The following is a 25,876-nucleotide window of genomic DNA, read 5'->3' as shown; positions in this document are numbered from 1 at the left end:
TTCTTTTCCTGCTTCTTTTTTTCTGGCTTTCCCTTTTCTTTTGCCCCATTTCTCCTTCCTCTCCCTCTTTTTGCTTCCTTCTTCTGTGGTGCTTTGATACTTGTTTTATCTCTTCGGTAAACTTCAAACAGGTGTCAGAGTCAGTGGGAGCTCTGAGTTGCTCTAGCTTACCCTGAAAGGAAAGGCGTGTTAAATGTCTCCCAGTGACCCCACCTCCCGTTTCCAGGGTGAAGAAGACAGACCTAAAAGGCACAAGAGTAGCTCAGTATCAAGGTTGTCACACTGAGTCAAGATGAGGTTCAGTACTCTCCTCTGGATTTCATCCAGAATCTCTGGATGAAAACAGAAGCTGGTTAGGCCTAAGGGACTTGGAGGCACATGGGTATCTGATGCTGTGGACCTTTGCACTCAGTGCCCAGTTTCCACTCCTTACCCTACAACCCCACTGACTACAAGGGTCCAGATAGTTTTCTGTGTCTGCATTTTAAATAACAAGAATCGAACCAGCAATCATTAGGGGCAAATGTTACACAATCAGTGAAAAGATTATTGAGTGCCAGTGCTGACCTTGAGCCCGGGGAGGGGAAACCCTTCTTTGACTTCACTGAGATTTGGGGATCAGCCCTGATCTGGATACTTACTAGCTGTAAACTTGAACATGCCATTTAATTTCCTTAAGTTTTGTTTTCTTTATTTGCAAAGTAAAGATAATTATTTCTGAACTGCCTGTTTTGAAAACATACTGTGAGTCTCCAAGTATAGACGATTTTGTCCAACAAAAACATCTCTACACCTACTATGTGTAGGGTCCATTTGGCCAGACTCTGGACAGTCAAAGATGAATATAGCAAGAACATGCTGATTATGCTAAATGATGGAACATTCCATGTGCATACCAGAGCAAATCATTATTATCACTACCTCAGGGCTGCTCCCTTTTCCCTGGAAGCAGGGGCTAGACTTCCATCAGTGCCCCCGCAACCCACACAGCTCAGAGCTCTCGGATTTCAGTAGCTACCGCAACACATATGTGCGTGCACGCTCAGTCGTGTCCGACTCTTTGTGACCCTGTGGACTCCTCTGACCCTGTGGACTCCTCTGACCCTGTGGACTCCTCTGACCCTGTGACCCTTTGTGACTCCCAGGCTCCTCTGTCCATGGGATTTTCCCAGGCAAGAATACTGGAATAAGTTGCCATTTCCTCCTCCAGGGGATCTTCCTGACCCAGGGATCGAAGCCGTGTCTCCTGCATTGGCAGGCAGATTCTTTACCACTGAACCACCCGGGAAGCCCCACTGCAGCACAGAGTACATTATCTAATGGTCATTGTTTGAAACAGAATTTTTTTTCTGTCTTTCTACATGTGCAAGTTTCAGGGATGACTCATGTATTGTTCTTGACGAAGAATCAGGATTCAAGAGGGAATTGTGAAGGACAGAATGTTAAGGAGCAAGGGCTGAATTTCTCAAGTTGCTTCATTCCCAACTTGCTTTATGGGTCTAGATGACTCACTTGTTTATTCTGAGTTTGAATTTCCCTCACTCTGTTCAGGGAAGAAGATCTTACCCCGCCTACTCCAGAGGTTTCTTGGGGAGTCAAGATAGCAATGCTTATGGAAGCATTTTTAAAAATGTATGAGCGCTAAAAAGGAAAACCTGCTGCCTACACAGGGCACCTGGAAAAGGAAGAATGAGCCAGATAAATAATTCTTTGAAAACTCACAAATATCCAGGTTTCCTGGGAAGCACACACGTGGTGTTCACCAGCAGAAAGGTTAGGGAGAATCGAGGTTTATGAGTTATTTTTAGCAGGATAAACCCAATCTGTACTAGTTGCCTATTGTAAATAAGCCTGAAATGTGTGGCTTTATGGGACACAGTGGGAAATGTCCCATAACCTATGTCATTTGTTTGTTAATTTCTGTGCTCCGCTCTGGCTTGTAAACTGAATTACAAGTGGATTTGGCATTCGGTCTGATCAATGGCCCATGCTGACTGTCACTTGCACGGTCTCTGTGTTATATCAGGTGCCATTCTAGGTGAGGAATAAGAAGGCATAGGTGTCAAAAGGAGGCCTTCTGCAACTGAAATGGCTCCTCTTCAAGCATCATACAAGATCCAGGGCAGAAACCCCCCCATATAAAACCTGAGTGGGAGCAGCCCCAATGCAGCAGAGATCTGTTGACAGTCTTGGATCTTTGAGAGGGAATGCTGTTTGGCTGGGTTTGGCAATTTCCGGTAAACTTTGAATTGGAGATAAGTCTGGTTCTAGCAGTCATCAGTGGGTCCAGCTGAGTCTTATTTGTACTGTCTTTGGGCTTTCTCCCAGACAAGGCATCAGCATTGCATCATTTCTGAGGATCACTGAGGAGATACCTGTAAAACCCAATCCAATCTTTAGGGCAAAGATCTTGTGTATGTGTGAGATCAAAGCAGGTGATAAAGATAAACTCTGTGAAATGATGTCTTTACAAACTGGTTTGTGGAGCTGCGTGAGAAAGGGAATCCCCTGGGGCTTATGCTGACTCAGTTACAATCAAAGGGGCAAGTTAGAGATGGGTCTCGGGAGGCTTTGCTGTCCCTTGGTCCATACACTGGGTGTGCTCACCAGCATCCACAGTCATTATATATTTATTTATTTTAGTTTTTATTTTATACTGGGGTTTAGTTGATCGACAATGTTGTGTTAGTTTCAGGTGTGCTGCAAAGTGATTCAGTTACACATAGACGTATATCTATTCTTTTTCAAATTCTTTCCCCATTTCGGTTATCATAGAATATTTAGCAGAGCTCCCTGTGCTATGCAGTAGGTCCTTGCTGTTTATCTATTTTATTTTATTTTTATAATGAAAACTCTTATACTTGGGATTAGCCAGCTGGACTCAGTTTAGTTGATTTCAATTTTGTTGGTAACATCCCAAGTGTCTTAGTCTGGAGCCAGTTGGACACATGCACGCCTTCTTCCCTCCGTCAGGCCTGATGAGGGTGCTGACCTTAGCCTCATCAGTGTCATAGAGCCTCTTCACGGCCTGTTTAATTTGCTGCTTGTTGGCCTTGACGTCCACACTGAACACCAGTGTGGTGTTGTCTTCTGTTTTCTTCATGGCTGACTGAGTGGAGAGGGGGAGATTGATGATGACAGAGGTCAGGTTCGTTTTTCCTGGGGGCATTCTTCCGAGGATATTTGAGTTGCCTCCTGAGCTGCAGCATTTTGGGCTGCTGGGACGTGGATGACGTCTGGATCTACTCTTTTGTTAGTGGCTGTGGATGCCTTTCAACACTGCTTCTTGGCCTTCAAGGCCTTTGCTTTGGCTTCAGCTTTGGGAGGGGCAGGGGCTGCCTTCTTTGCCTTTGGCTCCATCTTCATGAAAGGTTATCTGTTTTGAATATAGCAGTGTGCGTAGGTCAGTTCCAGACTCCCAACTTATCCCTCCCCTGCCCTCTTCCTCCCTGATACCCACAAGTTTGTCTTCTAAGTCTATGAGTCTGTTTCTGTTGGTAAATCAGTTCATTTGTATGAGTTTTTTAGATTCTATGTGAGTGATATCATATGATATTTGTGTTTCTCTGTCTGACTTAGTATGACGACCTTTAGGCTCATTCTGTTTCATTCTTTTTTGTGACTGAGTAATATTCCATTGTATATAAGTACCACATCTTGTTTATCCATTTCTCTGTCCACGGACATTTAGGTTAATTCCAGGTTTTGGCTTTTGTGCATAGTGCTGTGGTGAACATTGAGGCGCATGTTAATCAGAATTATGGTTTTCTATGGATGTATGCTCAAGACTGGGATTGCTGGGTCATAGGGTAGCTTTACTTTTAGTATTTTAAGGAACTGCCATACTGTTCTCCATAGTGGCTGTGCCAATTTACATTCCCTCCAACATATGGTCACTCTTTATTGTTGGCTTTTCCTCTCCCACCAGCCCCCACCAGCCCCTAGACCGCTTATGGTTTCCTTGGGTGCCCCTAGGACGGCAGATCCTGCATTCTGGCCTTCCTCTTCAGCTTGACGTGTGTGTACAGCAAAGAGCAGCAGGGATGAGGTGAGCTGGACTCCCACCCAACTGCTCTGGCTCTCTGCTCCCTTTCTTCACACATTGTCCATCATCATCCTGAAAGCCAAGGGATAGAAGTCAAGTCAGAGGCAAGAGCTGGATATTTTCTTTAGTCTAATAAAAATATTCTTTTGGGGGATTAATACAAAAAGGCAAAAAAGAAAGATTTTTATCTTGGAAGCCACAGAGGCTCACTTTTGCAAGCCCCAGACAGAGAGAGAATTGGAGACCACAGTTCCCCACCTTGACTGCAGAATTACTTAAGGTGCTTTAAAAAAAACTATGCCTGGGCCCTACTCCAGACTGGTTAAATTAGAGTTTCTGAGAGTGAGACCCAGGCATGCAATTTTTAAAATGTTTCCAAGGTGATTCTAATGGATACCCATCATTGCAAAGAACTGGGGTAGGAATCTTGTAGTCATTTGTTATAGTCCTTAGGGAAAAAAAAATTAGGTGGTTAAGTGAATATTTTGGACATAAAACAGCTCAGAGATGAAACATATGCTATTGTGAGATAAGCTACATGAAAAGGCAACCCAGCTGCAGACTGGAACATTGTCAGCCCATCTATGAAATCTTTCTTTTGATGTTTGCAGCACTAACAAGTCCTGAGATGAGGCTGTCTGATGAGACCATGTTTAATGACCCAGATCTGCCTATGAGCCAGAGAGACATCCTGATTCGACTTCTCTCTTTACCAGTTTATTAACTTCAGGGCGTTAATGTTTTTTACCATTTAACAAAATGACTTGCAAGTGGGACCTTATTAGAAAGCATGAAATCCGCATCACATCAGGGGCATGATCCTCCCCACGTCCTTCCCCGTCACACAAGAGCTGACACTTCTGTGCTCAGGAGAAAAAACACTGAATATGTGTGTTATACCAGAAATTCTGAACTCTGGGGCTAACTGGATCACTTCAAGGATCCGAGTAAGAGATGTACTTGTTGTCAATGTCTGCCCTTGAAAGAGTTTCTCTCTGCTTCATTTTGGTTCTTAAGGATGATGGAATGAAGTCCACTTTAATTAAATGTATAGGAAACACTAATCTACTTTGAAAGGCACCACTTAATCCCCTTATTGGTAGTCAACGTATGTAGTTAATAATGAGACTTTCAGGAGAACAGGCACAAAGGAGACTGTTCCCAGGAAATGCCCACTCTTAGGATGGGCGCTGTCTTGGGACTTCCCTGGAAGCCCAGTGGTTAAGACTTTGCTTTCCAGTGTAGAGGGTGTGGGTTTCATCTCTGGTCAGAGAGCTGAGATCCCAAATGCCTTGCAGCCAAGGAACCAAAACATAAAACAAAAGCAATGATGTGACAAATTCAATAAAGACTTTAAAAATGGTACACATCAAAAAAAAATTGTTTTTAAAGAGAAAGGAATAAAAAAGAATCAACACTGTCTTATATGCATAACTCATAGCCAATAGCCACCAAACAATCTCAAAATTAATCCCTTATACCCTGCCTAAATACTTATTGTGTCTTTGCTCGGGACTTATGGACATGATACAAACAGGTTTTGGTTAAGCAAATGAAATTATGAAATTATGCATGTATTTATAACTTGGGTCTTGTGCACAATTATACATTAGTTTGGTCTCCTGATACTAAACTTTTGTTTATGCACTCCAGACTTCAGGTTATTTTTCTATATATTATTATGGATTTGTGTTTCAATCCTGTGGGAAACTTAAAGAAATGTTATATGCTACTGCATTTACTGTGTTATCGTGAATAGTTTTATGTTACTATTTTTATTTTCCCTCCTTAAATAGACACTGGAACTTCTCTAGCAAATTACTCACCTATATAACTGCTGTTCAAGAAACGTTTGAATATTTTCAGCACAGGAAAAGAAAAGATGTCATCATCAGTTTGATTGGCAAAATAGCTTAGCCATCTAAGAAATATTCTGGGTTTTACCCTGAGGCTTTACTGAAGGATAAGCACTTGGAGAAAGAAACAGACAACTGCTAATGCGTCTAAATTGTCCAGGTTTCCTGCAGAGCACACGGGGTCTCTGAGTGGTGATTTGACTTTATCTGCATTGTAATAGGTGGTAACTAGTTACCAATAGAATGAAAAAATAACAATAATTTTTTAACATAAAATAACTCACTTGCAAGCTGTGCCTTCAGTATTGTTGTGGTATTTCTGTGTGTATGTATTTGGCTGTTTTGGGTCTTCCAAGGTGGCGCTAGAGCTAAAGAACCTGCCTGCCAATGCAGGGAGCATAAGAGACTCAGGTTTGATCCCAGGTCAGGAAGATCCCCTGGAGAGGGGCTTGGTAGCCCACTCCAGTATCCTTGCCTGGAGAATCCCATGGACAGAGGAGCCTGGTGGGCTACAGTCCTTGGGGTAGCAGAGAGTCGGACCCGACTGAATCGGCTGAACACACGTGGGTTGGGTCTTGGCTGCGGCACACGGGATCCTCACTGCATCACGTGGGATCTCTCGCTGTGGTGCAAAGACTCGCAAGTTGCGGCGCAGGGGCTCAGTAGTGGCAGTGTGTGGGCTTAATTGCTCTGCAGCATATGGGATCTTAGTTCTGTGACCAGGGATCAGACCTGTGTACCCCTACATTGTGAGGGGGATTCACAACCACTGGGCCATCAGGGAAGTCCCTGTTGTGGTTTTTAAATTCTATCTTTGCAGAACTCCTGCCTCAAAGATGATTAGACTAGAAATGAGATGCCCCCTACAAACTGATTAGTTGTATGATCTTGGCTAAGTCACGTTAAGTACTTGAATCTTATTGGCCAGGTAAGATATGAGTTATATGATCTTTTCCCCAAAAATATTTTGTTCCTAACAGTGTATAACTCAAATTTTCGACATGTGTTCTGGGATCATTATATATTACTACTTTCTATGCTTTTGTCTTCATGCAGAATATCTTAATGAGCATGGAGTTTAAAAATGAAGATGTCTTTATTCTTCTTCTGATGAGTTTTACAATTATTCACAAATACTTATTCTATTTTCAATTCCTCATTGAATTTAGGTCAACTCATATGGCTTGTGGATTAAGACAATGTGAGCAAAATGACACATCACTTCTAGGATTAACAGTAAATGATTCATTTCTACTCTCGCTCTTGCTACTGTGACCAGTCTGGGTCTGAGTGAAGATGTGGAATAAACCCCTAGATTTCAAGAAATAAGTATGCATCATAAAGAAATCATTTCTGTTTAAACCAGTAAGATCTGAGGATTGTTTGTCACTGCAGCATAACCTAACCTATCCTGACTAGTACACCTTCATTTATCCATTTCAAGTAGTTGACAAGCAGCCTCTGGGGGAATTTACCAAGTGCCACTGAGGTTAGAATCAACAGGTGAACCATTGCCCCTGTAATACCACTCAGGAAGAAACTTAGCAGCCATGGAATTTCAGTTGACCCATCACTAAGCAAAATCTTGCAAATGATTCAAATGAAACAAATAGCCCCAGCTAAGATCGTTTCTCATCTTACTGCAAAATATTTAGTAAATGTCCAATTATAATCAGTCGTGACTTATTAGAGAATGCCTATATTTTTAGGATATGAGATTATTTGCTTTTTTCTTTTCCATTATGGTTTATTACAGAATGTTGAATATAGTTCCCTATGCTATACTGCTGCTGCTGCTGCTGCTGCTAAGTCGCTTCAGTCGTGTCCAACTCTGTGCGACCCCATAGATGGCAGCCCACCAGGCTCTCCCGTCCCTGGCATTCTCCAGGTAAGAACACTGGAGTGGGTTGCCATTTCCTTCTCCAATGCATGAAAGTGAAAAATGAAAGTGAAGTCGCTCGGTTGTGTCCTACTCTTCACGACCCCATGGACTGCTGCCTACCAGGCCCCTCCGTCCATGGGATTTTCTAGGCAAGAGTACTGGAGTGGGGTGCCATCGCCTTCTCTGATGCTATACAGTAGGACCTTATTATTTATCCATTCTATCAATATATGTAATAGTTTATATCTGCTAATCCCAAAGTCCCAATCCATCCTTCCCCCACCCTTTCCCCCGGCAAGCATAACTTTATTTCTCTTTAGTAGATAAGTTCATTTGTGTCATATTATATATTTCACATATAAGTGGTATCATATGGTATTTGTCTTTCTCTGAGTTCACTTAGTCTGATAATCTCTAAATCCATCCATGTTGCTACAAATGGCATTATTTTGTTCTTTTATGGCTGAGCAATACAGTGGCCAGGGGGCTTCCCCGGTGGCTCAGTGGTAAAGAAGCTGCCTGCCAATGCAGGAGCTGCAGGAGCTGTAGGTTCGATCCCTGGGCCAGGAAGAGCCCCTGGAGCAGGAGTTGGCAACCTACTCCAGTATTCTTGCCCAGAAAATCTCACGGACAGAGGAGCCTGGCGTGTTACAGTCCACGGGGTCACAAAAAGTCAGACATGACTGAGTGACTAAACAACAACAATATTCCATTGTATATATGTACCACATCTTTATCCATCATCTATCAGTGGATATTCAGGCTGTTTCCATGTCTTGGCTGTTGTGACTAGTGCCGTTATGAACCTAGAGGTGCATGTATCTTTTTGAATTATAATTTTCTCCAGATATATGTCCAGGAGCTGGATTGCTAAGTGATATGGCAACTCTATTTTTAGTTTTTTGAAGAACCTCCATCCTGTTTTGCATCATGGCTGCACTGATGTGCATTCCCACCGATAGTACAGGAGATTTCTTTTTCTCCACGCCCTCTTCAGCATTTATTATTTGTAGATTTTAATGATGATCATTCTGACTGGTATGAGTAGGTACTTTATTGTAGTATCGATTTGCATTCTCTAAGATCATTTGTATAAACAGTTGTTACAAATGAAGCCACGGTGCAGATTGCAGATACTTTTATTGTTGTTTCTATTGTTATATATGATTTTTGAATGGAATAACATTTGCTACAATCAATTGAATCACTTTGAGGGTGAGAGGTTTGGCTTAATCCAGATATACCCAAGTGACACAAGTTCTCCAAATTAGCCATTTCAAACAATTCCCTTGAAAACACACACCATAGTGGGGAAAAAAAGAGTTTTCCAACTTTTATTTTTTTTTTTATTTTTTATTTATTTTATTTATTTTTTCCCTACTTTATTGTTCTCATTCTCCTGGGACCCGTTTCTCTTCTTGCTCTACATGTTCTTCCTTTGTGACCTCACCCCTCCTGTAGCTCCTAATTAAGGGGACTCAGGAAAGCGAGAATACAAGATTTCCTGGACTGGTCTGGGACTGTGCAGAAAGGGAGGGCGTGTGCTGAGCTGAGCAGCAGGGCTAGCCATGGGGTACTGGCTTGGATGCGCAAAGCGTTCTGAGTGGATTCAGGAGGACAGAGCCCGGGAAGAAGGATGATTTGGGGAGCAGAAAGGGAGAGCCAGGGTTTGGGGATTGCACAAGCAGATCTGAGGACTAAGGGGGAAATCCAGTCAGAGACCAGAAGTGCAGTCAGGAAAGGGAATTGGCAATAAAAATCAGTGACAGAGACTCTGGAGAGTCTTCCAGAGCAGATTGCTGCTTTTCTACCAGCTTGTTCCAGCTGCTAGCTCTGCTCTGCTCACCCCAGAAACGGCTTCAGGAGCATAGTCCTGCCCCTGGGGGATTCAGCCACCATCTTATGACCTTCTGGTCAACCTCTGTATCGTCGTTTCAGTCATGTCCTTCTCTGTGAGATCCTATGGACTGTTACTCGCCAGGCTCCTCTGTCCATGGGATTCTCCAGGAAGGAAGACTGGAGTGGGTTGCCATGCCCTCCTCCAGGGCATCTTCCCGACCCAGGGATTGAACCTGTGTCTCTTATGTCTCCTGCATTGGCAGGCGGGTTCTTTACCACTAGTGCCACCTGGGAATCCCTTTGGCTAACCTTTAGCCTGAGCTTATTTATTTGTTTTAAAGTCTTTACTGAATTTGCTTCTGTTTTATATTTTTGGGTTTTTGGCCACAAGGCACGTGGAATCTTAGCTACCTAACCAGGGATTGAACCCATGAACCCTGCAGTGAACGGCAAAGTCTTAGTCACTAGGGCACCAGGGAAGTCCCTAGCCCCAGCTTAGGGCAGAATTCTAGCTACTCTCCATCCCTTCCAATCCAGCTCTTTGCCTATCGCTCTGTCTCAGGGAATGGCCTCTCCTCCATCAGGATCCAAGCCAGAGTCCTTGGAGTTATCCTCAGCTGCTCCCTCCCTCACTCCCTATATCTAGGCAGTCCTGATATTTCAATCCTGAAATATCTTTTCAATCCAGACTTTCTCTCTGTCCCCACTGTCCTTGGAGGGGTTTCCTACCACCAAAGTTTCTGGCTCTATTTCATCAGATACAGAATGTCAGAGTCCATCTCTTACAGAAGAAATGGGTCAGCCAGGATCTCCGACATGACAGGATGGGGAAAAGTGGGGTTTTTATTTTTCTGAAGAAACAAATGAGCCCCTGAGAAGTTAATACAAAGAATTTACGGGCTAACAGTATAATACCTGCCAATGTGGGAGTCCTTTCTGCCAGTCGCCTGGTCTCTCCAGCTACCAGGGTCCCCCTTTCCTCTGTTCCAGAAGGTACCACAAGCCCACCTCCACTTGGGCCAGGAGTGAGACCCAGAGAGACTACAGAGGGGTCTTCTCCAAGCTCTGGGTGCTGTTTTAGAATCTTCCTTGAGTGGCTGACTACTCATTTAAAAAAAAGTATGTATTTATTTAGGCTGTGTTGGGTCACCGCTGCTGCGTGTGGGCTTTCTCTGACTGCGGTGCATGGGCTTCTCCTTGCGGTGGCTCCTGTGTTGCAGAGCATGAGCTCTGGGGAGTGCTGCTCCGCTGCCGTGACACGCAGGTTCAGTGGCTGCAGCTCCCAGGCTCTAGAGCATGGGCTCAGTAGTTATGGCACATGGGCATTGTTGTCCTGCAGCATGGGGGATCCTCCTGGATCAGGGATCGAACTGGTGTCCCCTGCATCGGCAGGCAGATTCTTAACCACTGGATCACCAGGGAAGCCTGACCATCCACTTTAAGACAGATCCTTCCTGCATCGCACAGAGGTGTGGTCTTATGATGCCCAGCAGGTACACCTGTTAAAGTACAGTGAACCTCATATCTATAGACACGATATACACAGAGAAGCCATGGATTGGGGGTTGAAGGAGGAAATTGGATCCTGGGGATGGCCTGGGAGAGTGTCAGGGGCCTGGCATTAAGGAGAAGGGGCAATGGGTATTTCCAAGCAGGCATGAAACTCATTCCCATAAAGGGCAGAGTTGAGTGCTCTGAGCACACTGGAATGATGCCTGCCTTGAGAGGAAGAGGAGATTCTGGTGTGTGGCCCCCAGTGTCATGTACTTCATCTAATTTACAGCAGCTTGGGGATACAGTGGAAGCAGAAGTGTGAAGAGATGCAGTTCAGTTCAGTCTCCCAGTCGTGTCCGACTCTTTGAGACCCCATAAATCGCAGCACGCCAGGCCTCCCTGTCCATCACCGATTCCTGGAGTTCACCCAAACCCACGTCCATCGAGTTGGTGATGCCATCCAGCCATCTCATCCTCTGTCGTCCCCTTCTCCTCCTGCCCCTAATCCCTCCCAGTATCAGAGTCTTTTCCAATGAGTCAACTCTTCTCATAAGGTTAGATTTAGGTCAGTGGTTATCAAACACTCTTAAAAAACTACTGAGAATCTCAAAGAGCTTTTGCTTATGTGTGATATTTCTATCACTACTTATTAAAACAGAACATTAAAAAAGATTATTGGCATATAGTTGATGTACAATGTTGAGTTAGTTTCAGGTGTACAGCAAAGTGAATCAGTTATACAGGTATCCACTCTTTTTTCAGATTTTCTTTTTTTTTCCCCAGATAGGCCATTAGAGAGTATTGAGTAGAGTTCCCTGTGCTATACATGAGATTCTTATTAGCTATCTCTTGTATTTATAGGAGTGTATATATGTTAGTTCCAGTTTCCCAATTTATCCCTCCCACCTTATCCCCTGGTAACCATAAGTTTGTTTTCTACATCTGTGTCTCTACTTCTAAAACAGAAAAAAAATTAAATACAAGAACACACAAGCCCACATTCCATTAACCATGGGTGTGATAATGTCACATGTCTTATAATCTCTGGAAAGCTCCTCTGCCTACTCTTAAGAGAAAGAGAGTGAAAAAGACAAATAACATTGTATTATGAAAGTCATTTTGACTTGATGTAGCTCTGAAAGGGGTTCCTCAGGGGATCCCAGACTCTACTTTGAGAACCACTGAAACTGATATCTTTTCTGAGGTGATGTGACTGCCAAGTGTGGGGCTGGTATTTCAATCCAGGTCTGACACTAGATCCAGTGTTCTTTTCACCCCTATCGGGAACCTGACACTTCATAGGAAAAAATCCAGCATCTTGTGAAAAGTACAAGTATTAGTTGCTTGATCATGTCCAACTCTTTGCAACCCACGGACTGTAGCCTGCCAGTCCATGGAATTCTCCAGGCAAGAATACTGGAGCCATTCCCTTCTCCAGGGGATCTTCCCAAACCAGGGATCAAACCCAGGTCTCCTGCATTGCAGGCAGATTCTTTCCCGTCTGAGCCACCCGGGAAGCCCATCCAGCATCTTACTTTCACCTTGATGGTTTGGGAAAGGGCCAGCAATAGAAGCCTGCACAGTAGATGAGTCATTCTCTACTGAAATATGGATTTCCTTGGATTAATTTGTCATATGTGTTTAGTTAAAATTGCTTTGGGCTTACAATCTGGTCTCTTCCCTGGAATAAAAGTGTCCCTTGTCCTCATACACAGCCTAATCCAAAGCTCTCAGCAATGGCTTATTGTGGGGGCTGGTGGTGGGCACCAAGGAAAGGTACCGGGGCAGCATGAGCCAGACTCACTGCTGACTTTATGACATCACAGAGTTGCTGGAAGTGACGCACCTGCCTTTCTAACACCAGACTCAACTGAGAGCCCTCAGCACTGACACAGCCATTAAAAAGAATGAAGTAATGCCATTTGCAGCAACATGGATGGACCTGGAGATTATCATACTACGTGAATCAAGTCAGGAAAATAAATACCAACATATCACTTATATATGGAAGCTAGAAAAAATAATACAAATGAATTTACTTACAAAACAGAAAAAGACTCACAGACATAGAAAGCAAACTTATAGTTACCAAAGGGGAAAAGAGGAGAGGGATAAATTAGAAGTTTGGGATCAACATATACACACTAATATATATATATATATATATATATATATATATATATATATAATAGATAACTAATAAAGACCTATTGTGTAGCACAGGGAACTATATTCCATATCTTGTAATAGCCTATAATGGAAAATAACCTTAAAGTGTGTATATTTATTAATATAAATGTATAAATATATGACTTCCAGGTGGCTCAATGGTAAAAGAATCTGCCTGCAGTGCAAGAGATGCGGGTTCCATCCCTTGGTCGGCAAGATCCCCTGGAGAAGGGCATGGCAACCCCACTCCAGTATTCTTGCCTGGAGAATTCCATGGACAGAGGAGCCAGTGGGCTATAGTCCATGGTGTTGCAAAGAGTCAGACACCACTCAGCAACTGAGCATGGACATGTACATATATAACTGAATCAGTTTGCTGTACACCTGAAACTAGCAACATTGTAAATCAACTGTGATGCTTCGAGCAAACAATTTTTTAAAAAGATGAGAGCAGAAACATGAAAGAAGAACCAAATTTTACTGAAAATTATGAAATCCAACTGCCCTTCCTAAGAGCTTTCAGAATTCACAGTGAAAAGCAGCATCTGTGGACCCCGTGTCTCACCCGAGCCCCGCTGACAGTAAGCCTGGTTAGGGGCCAACTTCCTCTTGGGGAACATGAGTCACTGGGTGCGTGGAGGAAGCAGCTGTGGACAGGAGCTCTTCTGAGCTCTTGAGCATCATGGTGTCCCATCAGCTAAGCACCAGCCCCTAAGCTGCAGCCCAGCTGAGCTGGGCTGGGAGGAGCTAGCATCTCAGGAAGGCGTGACTCCACATGACGTCCATCTGCTGGAGCCTCCATGTTGATCTTCTCTTATAATGACTCTGCTCAGAGGACATACTTGCCACTTGCATATCGCTGGCTTGACTCCTTAATCCATGAAAGGCCCCAGCAGGAGTTGTCTTGTATATCTGTGAACACCAGGAACTCAGTGCCATTCAGCCAGCCATAGTGACCTTTTGGATACAGAGATGATTTCAAAATGGCTCATGGAAGGTAGCATTCAGCAGTTATGATAGTATGCACAGAATTTCCATTAACACCTTAATGATCATCTCCTGCATAAAAGGAGAAAAAGTACTAGTTCGTTAGGCTTTGGTGGCAGCTCTTGGAGCTGAAGAAAGCAGGGAGGACAGCCTGGCTCACAAGGAGGGTGCCAACTGCCTATCCCCCTTGTCAAGGGTCACATCCCATGACTCCAGCCCCCCAGGAAGGGAGAGGGAAAGGGCCCCAGGGCTGACAGACTAAAGCTCAAGGTTCCTGCCTCAGCTCTGTGTTATGAGTCTGCATGACAACAGTCTCTTTGAGCCTCAACTTCTCCATCTGTGGAATGGGGTCATAGTACTACTTGCTGGATATATTGCAAAGATTCAGGAGGAGGTGGTTTTTGTTGGTTTGTTTGTTATTTTTTATATTACATCTCCAGGACTTGACTTATCTTTTAACTAGAAGTTTGTACCTTTTGGCCACCTTCACCCATTTCACCCACTCACCACCCTCCACCTCTGGCAACCAGCAGTCTGGTCTGAGTTTGATTTTCTATTTTTAGATTCCACTTACCTGAGATCATACAGCATTTGTCTTTCTCTGACTTATTTCACTTAGCATAATATCATTGAGATCCAGCTCTGTTGTTGCAAATAGCAGAGTTCCCCTTTTTATTATTACATAGTGGGATAGTACTCCACTATGTAAATATACACGTTTTCTTGTTCCATCAGTGGACAAAAGTTGTTTCCATGTCTTGGCTATTGTGAATAATGCTGCAGTGAATAGGCGGGTGTAGATAGGAGGAGGTTTTGAAACCTGAAAATTGCTACTGGTTTTTTTTTTCAATCATTCTTTCAAAAGCAATATACATCTATTAAAAAAAAAACATTGATCAGAGATTAGCTGAAATAAGAAATTAAAAATAACTTAATCCCATCACCTGTTTTTTTTTTCTGCATACAGGTTTATTTATTTATTCCTTCCTTTCTAAAATGGGATTATATTGTGCATGCTGTTTGCTAATCATTTTTTAAAAACTGAAGACTATATGAGCGCAGCTTTCCAAGCCATTAACTATTTTTCCTATAACTTTAAATGATTGTACAGTATTCCATTGCGTGTTTGTAGCATGATCTATCCAACCTGCTCCCTAGCGTTTGACACCCATGTGGTTCTCTCTCTGTTTTTCTCTCTGTATCTTTCCTCCTTCCTTCTTCTCCTCCTTCCCTATCCCTCTTGCCCCTCCCCACCCCCTCCTTCTTCTTCCTTCCTCTTCCTCCGTCCTTCTTGGAAATTACAAATGATGCTACTGGTTGCTTCCCCCACTGCTGTGCAGCTCCAGAAGCAGCCACATGGCCGGCTTGGCTCACCAAATCCTTTGCGGGGATTCTGGATCCAGACCAAAAGGATGCAGAGAAGGATGACAGGGCCAGAGTTCCTTTGTTCTAGACGTGGTGCTGCCAGGCAGTCCGTGCGACTAAGACTGTTTGCATCTTCCACTTCAGTCCTCATTCCTCAGCACACTCTCCCCTTCGTCCTGCAATCCTGCAGGAGCTTGCAAAGCTCTTTGATGAATTTCCTTCTTGCCTAAGGTACTCATTGTCCATTTCTGCTGTTTGTTATCAAAAGATCTCCTGCAAATGCAATCAGGAAACGTGTAGATTTTACAGTACTAACCTGACTTCTTAATGTTTTAAGTTAATCAAAGGAATGGCCTACAGACATTAAAATTAAAGTCAAGTCTATAATCTTGTATATACTGGGATTGAGCTTTATCTTCTCCTTTGTGACTACATATTTGCCTCTGGAATTAGTAAACTTTAGTAATTTTTTTTTTTTTTTTTGGCCTGCCAAGTAAATTGATATTTGTTTAATTTGCCAACAAATCTATTAGTGTCTTGGCTGGAAACTGTTGGGAAGAAGTTTCAGCCCAGACCCACTTTTTATTGGCTCTTTCCGAACCTCAGAAAACAAAGATTTACTATCAGTTTTATGGAAGCGCTGGCACAACCATAACTATGATAAGGCAGATGGCACAGTTGTAAAATATATGTGTATGTGAGCATGCTAAGCAGTGCAGTTTGGTAAATAGATGTTCGGATTGCCTAGGGGAGAGAGGAACTTCAATGTGGCATGGTTTCTGTTTATCTGTATGGCCTCACAGAGCAAGTGACAGGGTGACGCTCCCTTCCACTCTCTTGTCTGGTTTTCTTGAAGAATCCACAGCCCTCCTTCCTTGGAGTCCTCTTACTTTTCTCCCAGGCCAGGAGTTTATGGGAGGGGAACTCTCTTGAATGGTGGCCTTCAGGAATCCACCAAGGACCAGCCCATGGCTTCCAGCTCAGAACCAAGTGATGTCAATGACAGTGAAGGGTGCTTTTCTTCACTCCTTGTCTTGCTCTGATTGCTGGGAAGGATGGTACCCACTACAGCAGAAAAGAGTCTAGTCACTACGAAACTGTGTCAGAGAATCAGACTGGTTTGGGCTTTAGAAGGTGGTAGACCTAGTTTTCAGAGAAGGCAATGGCACCCCACTCCAGTCCTCTTCCTGGAAAATCCCATGGACGGAGGAGCCTGGTGGGCCGCAGTCCATGGGGTCACTAGGAGTCGGACACGACTGACCGACTTCCCTTTCACTTTTCACTTTCATGCATTGGAGAAGGAAATGGCAACCCACTCCAGTGTTCTTGCCTGGAGAATCCCAGGGGCGGGGGAGCCTGGTGGGCTTCCATCTATGGGGTCGCACAGAGTCGGACACGACTGAAGTGACTTAGCAGCAGCAGCAGCAGCAGACCTAGTTTTGAACCCAGCTCAGCCATTTGGACTTTGAATAATTGATCTACCCTAGTATTGAACATGTTCTCCAAACAGTTTCCTCACCTGTAAATTCTTTCAAATTAATGTGAGAATTTATGAGCTTTGATGGCTTGGTATGTAGTAAGTACTCTTTAATGGTGGCCATCATATTTTTTAATAATTATATCCATATTTCCCAATAAGATATTTTGGGATTTAAAGACCTCCATAAGCTTCAGGTAATAAATCTATTGAAAGACTACATATGGGAATTAGAAACACAAGAATTCTGGCCATCACTTCACACTGAGGAAAGTGTGAAGTACTTTACAAGCAGGGTCAGGGGATGCCTGTGTGTCTGAGCCTCGCAGAGCATGAAAATGGCTCATCCTTAAAATTCCACTCTGTCTGCTTTGGCCAGGAAAGAGGTGATGCGGTGCCAGCTTCAGAATTAGCTTTCTTGACAGCTTTCTCTTTCCACCTCTTGAAATGCTCACTCCTGGGAGATTTCCTCTTACAGCCAGCTGCCACACTGTGAATGCCGAAGCCCCATGGAGGTATTTCAGTTCACAGCCTCACCTAAGCAGCACTGTCCATGGCTGGCCACGTGAATGCATCAACGTGAATATTCCAAACCAGCCGAATCTTCACATGATGCAGCCTCAGCTGACATCGGATGAATTGCATGAGACATGCCACATGAAACTAGACAGCTGAGTGTGGCCACGCCTAAGAACCCTGAGAGATAATCGTGAGTGGTTTCAAGCTGCTGAGTTTTGGGGTGGTTTGTTGTGCCAGAGTAGAGGAACTGGAACAACACCAACCTTGGATACACCACGAAGTGAATGTCTCCATCAAAGGGATTGAATGTCAACTCTCACGCTCTCAGGATGGCGGGAAACCCCTCCTACTTGCTGCCTGCTTTATGGCATAGTAGGTAGTTTGCCTGTGCTTAATGTCTTCACAGACCCATGAAGTCATGAGTTTTGAGTTACCACTTTCTTTTCTTTCTTCCTACTTCCCAGGACTTCTCAGAAATAGTCTGGCTCCTGCTTCTCAGACAGAAGCTGGACTTCTTCCTTTTTCTAAAATCTGGCTCTTCTTCTCAGTATCATGTCCTTACGTCCATGCTTTTTTCCTGTTTACTCGTCTCTTCCTGTTTCCCGGTCTTGCCCAGGTTTCCAGCTGGTGCTCTCCTCACTCTGAGTCCACTGTCCTCTCTTTGGTTTCCCTGCCAGTGATGACATCTCAGGCTGCTTCCTGACATCTCTCCAGTCTCTCTTTCAGTGCCATGATGGAGACTCCCAACCCTCATTCTCTGTGATCTGAGACTGTCAATCAAGGTCCCTCTCCCAAACCCTCGACCAAAGGTAAGCCATAGGATCAAATATAGGCAAGACTCTTTCTCTCCTGGGACTCTGAGTCTTCCGGGGGTGGTACCGATAGAAGATGGTGAGTATTGAGTGCAGACAGTGGACTGCAGTGTCCATTTCTTCCTGCTGCCTGCTTTGGGGGAGCTGCCTCTCCCAAGAGCTGCCTGCTTAATTCTTTCCTTTCGCTTTATGAACTGTTCTTCCAAGAGGTAATTTTACATGTGAATCAGCCAGAACTGTTTTCTGTTGTCTGGCGTGAATTATTTCCTTCCTCCTCCCTCTTTTATTTTTTCTCTTGTTCACTCCCCTCCCCTCTTAGTTCTCTGTCTTTCTATTTATTTCCGGGCTCATCTCTCATTGTCTCTTCTCATAGACGTGCATATACAAGAATTTTCTCTCTCTCCACCATTTCTTCTTCCTTCAGGGTCTGCTTCTTTTCTTTTTATAATTAAATTGTTTTTAAATTGCAGTCTTCTGGGCCTTGCTCATGCCCAATCAATTCCGCATGGGCCCTGCTTCCCCGGCTGGTGGGCATTGGGGTTACAATGAAGCTGTGAGTTTTCGCCATGCCTGTGAATTTGCCAAGCCAGAGTTTCATCCCTTCCAGCTCCCTCCCAGGATGGTTTCAGGCTGTTGAAGAAAGCAATGGCCATTTCTTGCTGCATTTCTCAGCTTTCCAAGTTCCAAATCTCTCCTGCTGGGTTTGCGGTGGTGTTTGTACAAGCCTAGCATTAATAGGACACATATTTGGTGCTGCTTTTGGGAGGGGGTGTTTTAGAAATCTGGCAGATGGGCTTGTGTTGAAATAACTTTGGAGTGGAAATAGGAGGTCTGGATGCCAGTCCCAGGCTGAATGGCAGACGGCCTCCACGCTCTTCACCACTCCATATGCTGCCTCTCATGGGTGCCCGCCTGCGTCTGCTCCTCCTTTATTTGCCAGCCTTGGTCCTGGTCACAGCTGCACACAAAGGCAGGTCACAGTCAGAATCCTCTGGAGAGAGCTCCCAGGTCCATTTCCAAAGGATTTCTTAGGATGGAGACGACAAGTGATAGAAAGGCCACTTGGGAAAGTCTGGATTCGGGAGATTTATACAAAGCTTCCTTGGTGGCTCAGATGCTAAAGAACATGCCTGCCGGTGCAGGAGACCCAGCTTCGATCCCTGGATCAGGAAGATCCCCTGGAGAAGGAAATGGCAACTCACTCCAGTATTCTTGCTTGGAGAATTCCATGGACAGAGGAGCCTGACGGGCTACAGTCCATGGGATTGCAAAAAGTCGGACACAACTGACTCAATAACAATACCATACATATAGCATGAAGCAGACATTGTTACTACCCTGCCTGTACTCACTTGCCACTCACCACTCCAGTGTGCCATGCTGGTAGCATCCCACTGCTGGCACCTGAGAATGCCTGGGGGCTTTTGCTGGCTGCAGGGTGTGCTTGGTCTGTGAGGACTGTGAGGGCAGACAGGAGTGCAGAGAGGTTTACCTGGACCAGCCCTGAACCAGTGACACATGGATGTTGGTGGATAAATACCGCAGCTCTCCCGCCCCTGCGATTCCGTGAGAGGTGTTCCATACACCTCCATATGTAGAGGCATTCCAGACCCCAGAGGCCAGCCGTGGGATGGAGCCCCCATTGTCCGCAGTGGGGACCTGCTCATCAAAGCCCCCTCTAGGAGCTGCCTCCATCTGTCTCACTCCCCATTCCTTTCTGGTGGCCCCTGAGGTCATCCTTTCCCTGGTAAAACACTGTCTGGGAGAATCCAACCCCAAAAGAGGGTTTTCAAACTGCAGAGCCAATAGTCGGCAAGCCAGAGCGATGCTCCTAGGATAGAAAAGAGACAGTGAAAAACGGAAAACTCAAGTTGGCCCCGGGAGTGCCTCTTCATCAGTTACTGTGTGTATGTGGGGGGAAGAGAGATGGTGGGTTGCAGATGGAAAGAAATACTGTGAAAATGACTCTGGATGAGGATACGCACTAGAAACTAGACTTTAGTACCTTTGAGTTCAACAAATCACTCAACTTTCTCTGTCGAGTTTCTTTCTGAAAATAAATGGCCCAACTGACCTCACCAGGTGCCATGGTATGAAAGCAGGAACTGAAAGCCATGAACCTTCTTAGCCTATTGAAAGATGGTGTCAGGGCATTCAGGTTTTTTCCTTATAAAGGTCTCATTTGTTTTTATGGTGAAATGGCTTTGATGACAGTTTCTAAAACGCCAGCATTATGCACTAAGTGTTTGCCATGAATAGTGCTGATTTTCTACAGCTACGTTCGTTATAAATTCACAGACATAAAAAGTGCCATAGTGATGAACGCGCATGTCCTAAGCTCTGAAATCATGAAAGTTTAATGGCTGCACTTTCGTTGCCCTGGGTCTTGTTTCCATTGTTGGTGTTCAGTGCCTATTTAACATGCTCATAGCATCCACAATTGAGCAAGCTCATCCTTACAAGACAGCTTGTTTTTCACTGTGCTCAGGGCTGGGACTTCGGGCTTTTGATCTTTCTTGCCGCTGCACTGTGGACCAGGTAATGAGTTTTATTCCAATGCCAGCAGGCTGTTGTGGGACAGTGATATTTTATGCCGGGTCTCAAGCATGTGATAGGTTAGTTTGCAGATCAAGATTTAGGAGTACGGACTCAGAAATTCAGTATTTTTGGTTTCTTCCAGGATGATTCTGGGGAATGGGTCTGAAGAGTAGAAAGGGAAGAATGGTTGGCCTAAGACCCACAAGGAAAGGATAGAAAAGTGATGATGCTATGGGTTTCTCCATGATTGCTTTATTCAATTTCCCAGCAATCCTCTCTGTGTATTCATTATGTCCATTTTTATGGATGAGGACCCTCAGGTTTAGAGGAGTGAAGTGACCTGCCTGAGATCACACCACACATGAATGCAGAGCTGGGATGCCAGCTCGGTCATTCGTCACTCTGTCCTATGGCAGTGATTAGATATTTGAAGATAAGTAGCATGTAGGAACTTGCAGAACCCAACTTGTGTGGGGTTCTTCCAGAGTCACATCCTGTATAAGAGGGTGGAGAGAGACGCTCATGAAAGTAACTCCCAACTTTTAGGTCCTAGGATGGGCTAGGAAATGATGAGCCTCGCCCAAAATGTTCTGAGTATTTTATTCGTGTTCTTATGATAGGACTAGTTTACCTCCCAAGTAAGATGCTTCTAAAGTCATGAATGGTCTTCATGGTGATGCCATTTGAGACCTTCATTGGAGATCCGCTGGGACCTTCACTGCGTTGATTTCAGCACAGCCGGCCTTAACCTGGGTAGCTTCTTGGGGGAAGTTTCCTACATGCAACTGATCTTGTGGCATGTGGATTCTTTTTGGTTCCCTTCCCAGCATACAGATTCCAAGGTCGATCCATGGAAGCTTTTTGGGGGGCTAATAAACCTTGGGCTTCCCCAACTGGTGTTGGTGCTCCATGGAGGACCACAGTAATCATGCATCTCCTCATCTACACCTTGCAGGTAGCCTGCATACCCCACACCATTCACCTGCAGACCTCAGGCTTACTATCGTGTAGGTTATCTCCTGAGAGCGTAAGCTTGTTGAATAAGGCATAATGATGGTCAGTTTTGGTCAGGAAGTCCCTGTCCCAGAGTGGATGGCAATAGTTGTCTCCATGAACTTGAGGAAAAGGCTTATTCTCAGGTGTAAGTGTTGCAGTCTGGTCAATGAAACTACGTATTGTCTTATATGTAGTCTTATATGTAGTCTACAAAGACCCATTTAGAATAAATAATAATAATAATAAAAAGTTTTTGAATAGCTTGGGAGAAAAGTGGATTATTTGTTTTAACATATGTGTATGTGTATATGAGTGTGTGTGTTGGTGTATCTGTCTCTCATAAATGTCCAGGTGTGTGTGTTCAGTCGCTCAGTCATGACTGACTCTTCTCGAACCTATGGACTGTAGTCCACTAGGCTCTTCTGTCCATGGACTTTTCCAGGCAAGAATACTGGAGCCGGTTGCTATTTCCTACTCCACGGTATCTTTCTGACCCAGGGATTGAACCTACGTCTCTTGTGTCTCCTGCATTTACAGGAGGATTCCTTACCACTGCACCATCTGCGAAGCCCACATGTGTGTGCACACATAAGCACACTTACACACATATATGTGTAGGTATATTTGTACATAAGAGAATCAGATCTGGGACTTCCCTAGTGGCCCAGTGGCTAGGACTCTGCACTCACAATGCGGGGGCCTGAGTTCAATTCCTGGTCAGGGGAATAGACCACACGTGCCACAGCTGAAAGATCCAGCGTGCTGCAATCAAGACTGAAGATTCTGTCTGCCAAAAGTAAGACCCAGCACAGCCAAGTAAAATCTTAATAATTTTCTTTTAAAAAAGAGAGAATCAGACCCCTCTGCATGTATCTTATGAGCTGTGGTCTTCCAGGTGTCAGTTTGCCTGAATGGCTTCTCCACCAGAGGAGAGAGGAGAGGACATAGAGGGGTCTTTATAAGTCATCCAGCTCCTCCCAAGACTCGAAAGAAGCAGGAGAAGCTATTTTCATAAGAGATCTAGGGAGACCTGGCTGTGGAAGCAGGGCTAGGGTCCCCAGGTGATGAGGGGTGCCATGGATTGACAGAAGGGCTACGTCTCCTACTTTCTCTTGCAGCCAGACATAGCTTTAGACACAGGAAGAGTCAGAATGGTGTGCGGTGCCTGGCAGTCAGGGGAGAGGATCTCAAGAAAAAGAGTCTCCAGATGGCACCTGTTTGGATCAAGGGCTTCCTCAAATAAGCTTTAAGGAAGGTCAGAGATTTTGTTTTAAACTCAGGGATTGGGACTTCCCTGGTGGTCCAGTGGTTAGGCAACCACCTGCCAATGCAGGGGACACAGGTTTGATCTCTGGGAGCAAAGATCCCACACACTGAGGAGCAGTTACACCCCTGAGCCACAATGAACTGAGCCCGTGCTGCGGAGTTGATGAGCTGCAACTGCAGAAGAAGCCTGTGCCGCAATAAAGACCCAGCACAGGCATCAGTGAATAATATAAATAGATAATAACCTTAGAAGTTAAGGAGAAGTACGGGGTATGTCATTCTTTGGGGCTTCTGTGACTCTTCTAGCAGGCTGATTGTGGTGGGCAGAACTGTCGTCCTCCCCTGCCCCCACTCGGACCATGAAGATCCTCTAATCCCTAGAACCTGTGGATGTGTTACGTCACTTGGCCACAGTGAGTTCAGGTTGCAGATACCATTAAGGCTGCCAGTCAGCGGACTTTACAATAGACAGAAGAGATTAGATTACCTCCATGGGCTCAATCTCATCACCTGGAGATCCGAGAAGGTGCCATGGCCCTCGAGGAGCCAGGAACAGCCCTCAGGTACAGCCAGCGAGAAAACAGGGACCTCGCTACAACGTCAAGGAGCTACATTCTGTTAGCAACCCAAATGGACAGAAAACAGGTTCTCCCCTAAAACTAGAGGCTTCAGAAAGGAACGCAGCAGCTGACCTCTGGATTTCAGCCATGCCTGCCAGACTTCTGACCTGCAGAGCTGTGAGGCAATTTGTGCTGCTCCAAGTGGTGAGTTTGTGGCGCTTTGTTATGAAAACAAATATATATATATAAAAAACTGTCTCTCCTCATCTTTATTTTTTTTTTCATTTTTTAAAAAAATTTTATTTTATTTTAAACTTTACATAATTGTATTAGTTTTGCCAAATATCAAAATGAATCCGCCACAGGTATACATGTGTTCCCCATCCTGAACCAAACATCACTCTCCTCATCTTTAAAAACTTCCTTTCCGAATTGCCTCCCAATCTAAGACCATCTTCTCTGTTTCCAGTCTTTTATTCAGATAACACTTTGAAGTTATATTTCTCTGGTGTCTTTTACCTTTTATTCAGTATTAGCTGGAAATTTGATGCTTCTTCATTTATCAGTTGAAATTTTTCTACCAACACATATTTTGGCAGTTTTTAATCTTATGGCTTTTTTGTTTATTTTTACTTTAAAAGACTGTTCTAACTCCCTATATTAGGTTTGTTGAAGGGGCTGTAAACCTGAAAAGTTGTACAATCTCAAGTGACTGTAGAAATATAAGTACAAATAATGAGTTGTTTTGATCTGTTGTTCGGGGAAAATTAAGAGATGTGTATTATGAAGTGTTGATGAGTGTGAAAAGAAGTGTGCCCTTTTATCCACAGTTAGAGGGAATATAACCCTGCAGACTCTCTTATGGAAAGGTGGCATGACAGTATTTTCATAAATGGAAATGCAAATTCCTTTTGACCGAGAGATACACATAAAGATAAAGATGTCTATTCTGGTCTTTGAGGTTGTATAAAATTGGAAACCGTGATAAATGGGCATAAAAGCAGATCAGAGAAAGACCGCGGGGAGGAACTGAGGAGTGGGAACACGCAGCCCTTGTGTCTGAAAACATGTGAATTGTTTTATCTTTTACAGAGAGAATCTGACCTTGATCCCTAAAGTAACGTTAGAAGGAAAGAATTCCCAGGTTCTTTTCCCAGAGAAATCCAGGTCTCTACTTCTACTTTATAAAGTCAAAACGAACCCAGCAGGCTGTCAAACCCCAAAAGTTCAGGCAGCAGGTGGACGATTTAGTCATGGAGCTGGCTGGTTAGTTATTTGGATAATTGAATTTCAGCCATCACGGATAATGTAATCCAGTTTAATTTGCAAAAATGTCATGTCTGGAGACAAATCAGAAGAAAAACATTTGGTAATGGCGGGAACGTCATTGGAGAGACTTACTTTGTGTTATGAGCTGTCTGTAGGAACCAACCCTTTCACAGTATAAGCGCCTAGATTGAAAAGATGTGATTAAGAACCTCAGCAATCTGGTGTGTGTCATTAATGTTAGTGTTATATAATGCGTTTTGCTAATATATTTAGGAAATGTTTGATTTAGAAGTCCATTTGCCCCTTGTCAAAAGCATCTGGGAATGCCTTCATTTTCAATTTGTTTACTGGAATAATAATTTGATTTGGGTTTTCCCATTTGGCAAGTTTTTCTGATCCCAATAACATCTCTAACTACACCACATGGTAGGTGCCTATTCTGGAAATTTTGAGCTTCTTTTCAAATATTGGTTACGGCAAATGGCCCACCATTTGTCAGCTTAAACATGTTGGCTTTGAAAAGGGGCTGCAAGTAAAAATTGTATTTATCTCCTTGGATCTATGACCAAACACCTTTATGCTTGTATAATCTTTTCTTAGTCTCAGCTGTGACCACTGCTTGTTTAGAAGATTTGGGCATGACTTGTGGACTACAGGGAGAGCCCAGCTGATATTTACTAGCTTGGTGTCTTCTGGAAGGAAACTCAACATCAAAAAAGGGCTATATGAAGACTCTCAAATGATGTGGGAGGGGAGTAGACATTGTATCAAAAAGTACACATGTGGCTGGAACTCAAATATG

At 44.1% G+C, this 25,876-nt stretch overlaps 1 long non-coding RNA gene across 2 annotated transcripts; it reads left to right on the top strand.

The window, feature by feature from the left end:
• Positions 1 to 2,564: 2,564 nt before the first annotated feature.
• On the top strand, positions 2,565 to 13,115 carry LOC129625317 (uncharacterized). Of its 2 annotated transcripts, none has more exons than XR_008701341.1 (4): positions 2,565 to 3,148; positions 3,929 to 4,048; positions 7,658 to 7,789; positions 12,943 to 13,115. It is a non-coding gene; the product is annotated as an uncharacterized LOC129625317 (long non-coding RNA). The 2 variants fall into 2 exon arrangements; XR_008701340.1 differs by lacking the exon at positions 12,943 to 13,115 and adding an exon at positions 11,406 to 11,986.
• The last annotated feature ends 12,761 nt before the right edge of the window (positions 13,116 to 25,876 follow it).

Source organism: Bubalus kerabau, chromosome 13, assembly GCF_029407905.1.
Source record: "Bubalus kerabau isolate K-KA32 ecotype Philippines breed swamp buffalo chromosome 13, PCC_UOA_SB_1v2, whole genome shotgun sequence".
NCBI classification, from domain to species: Eukaryota; Metazoa; Chordata; class Mammalia; order Artiodactyla; family Bovidae; genus Bubalus; species Bubalus kerabau.
This window is presented reverse-complemented; position numbering and strand designations above follow the sequence as displayed.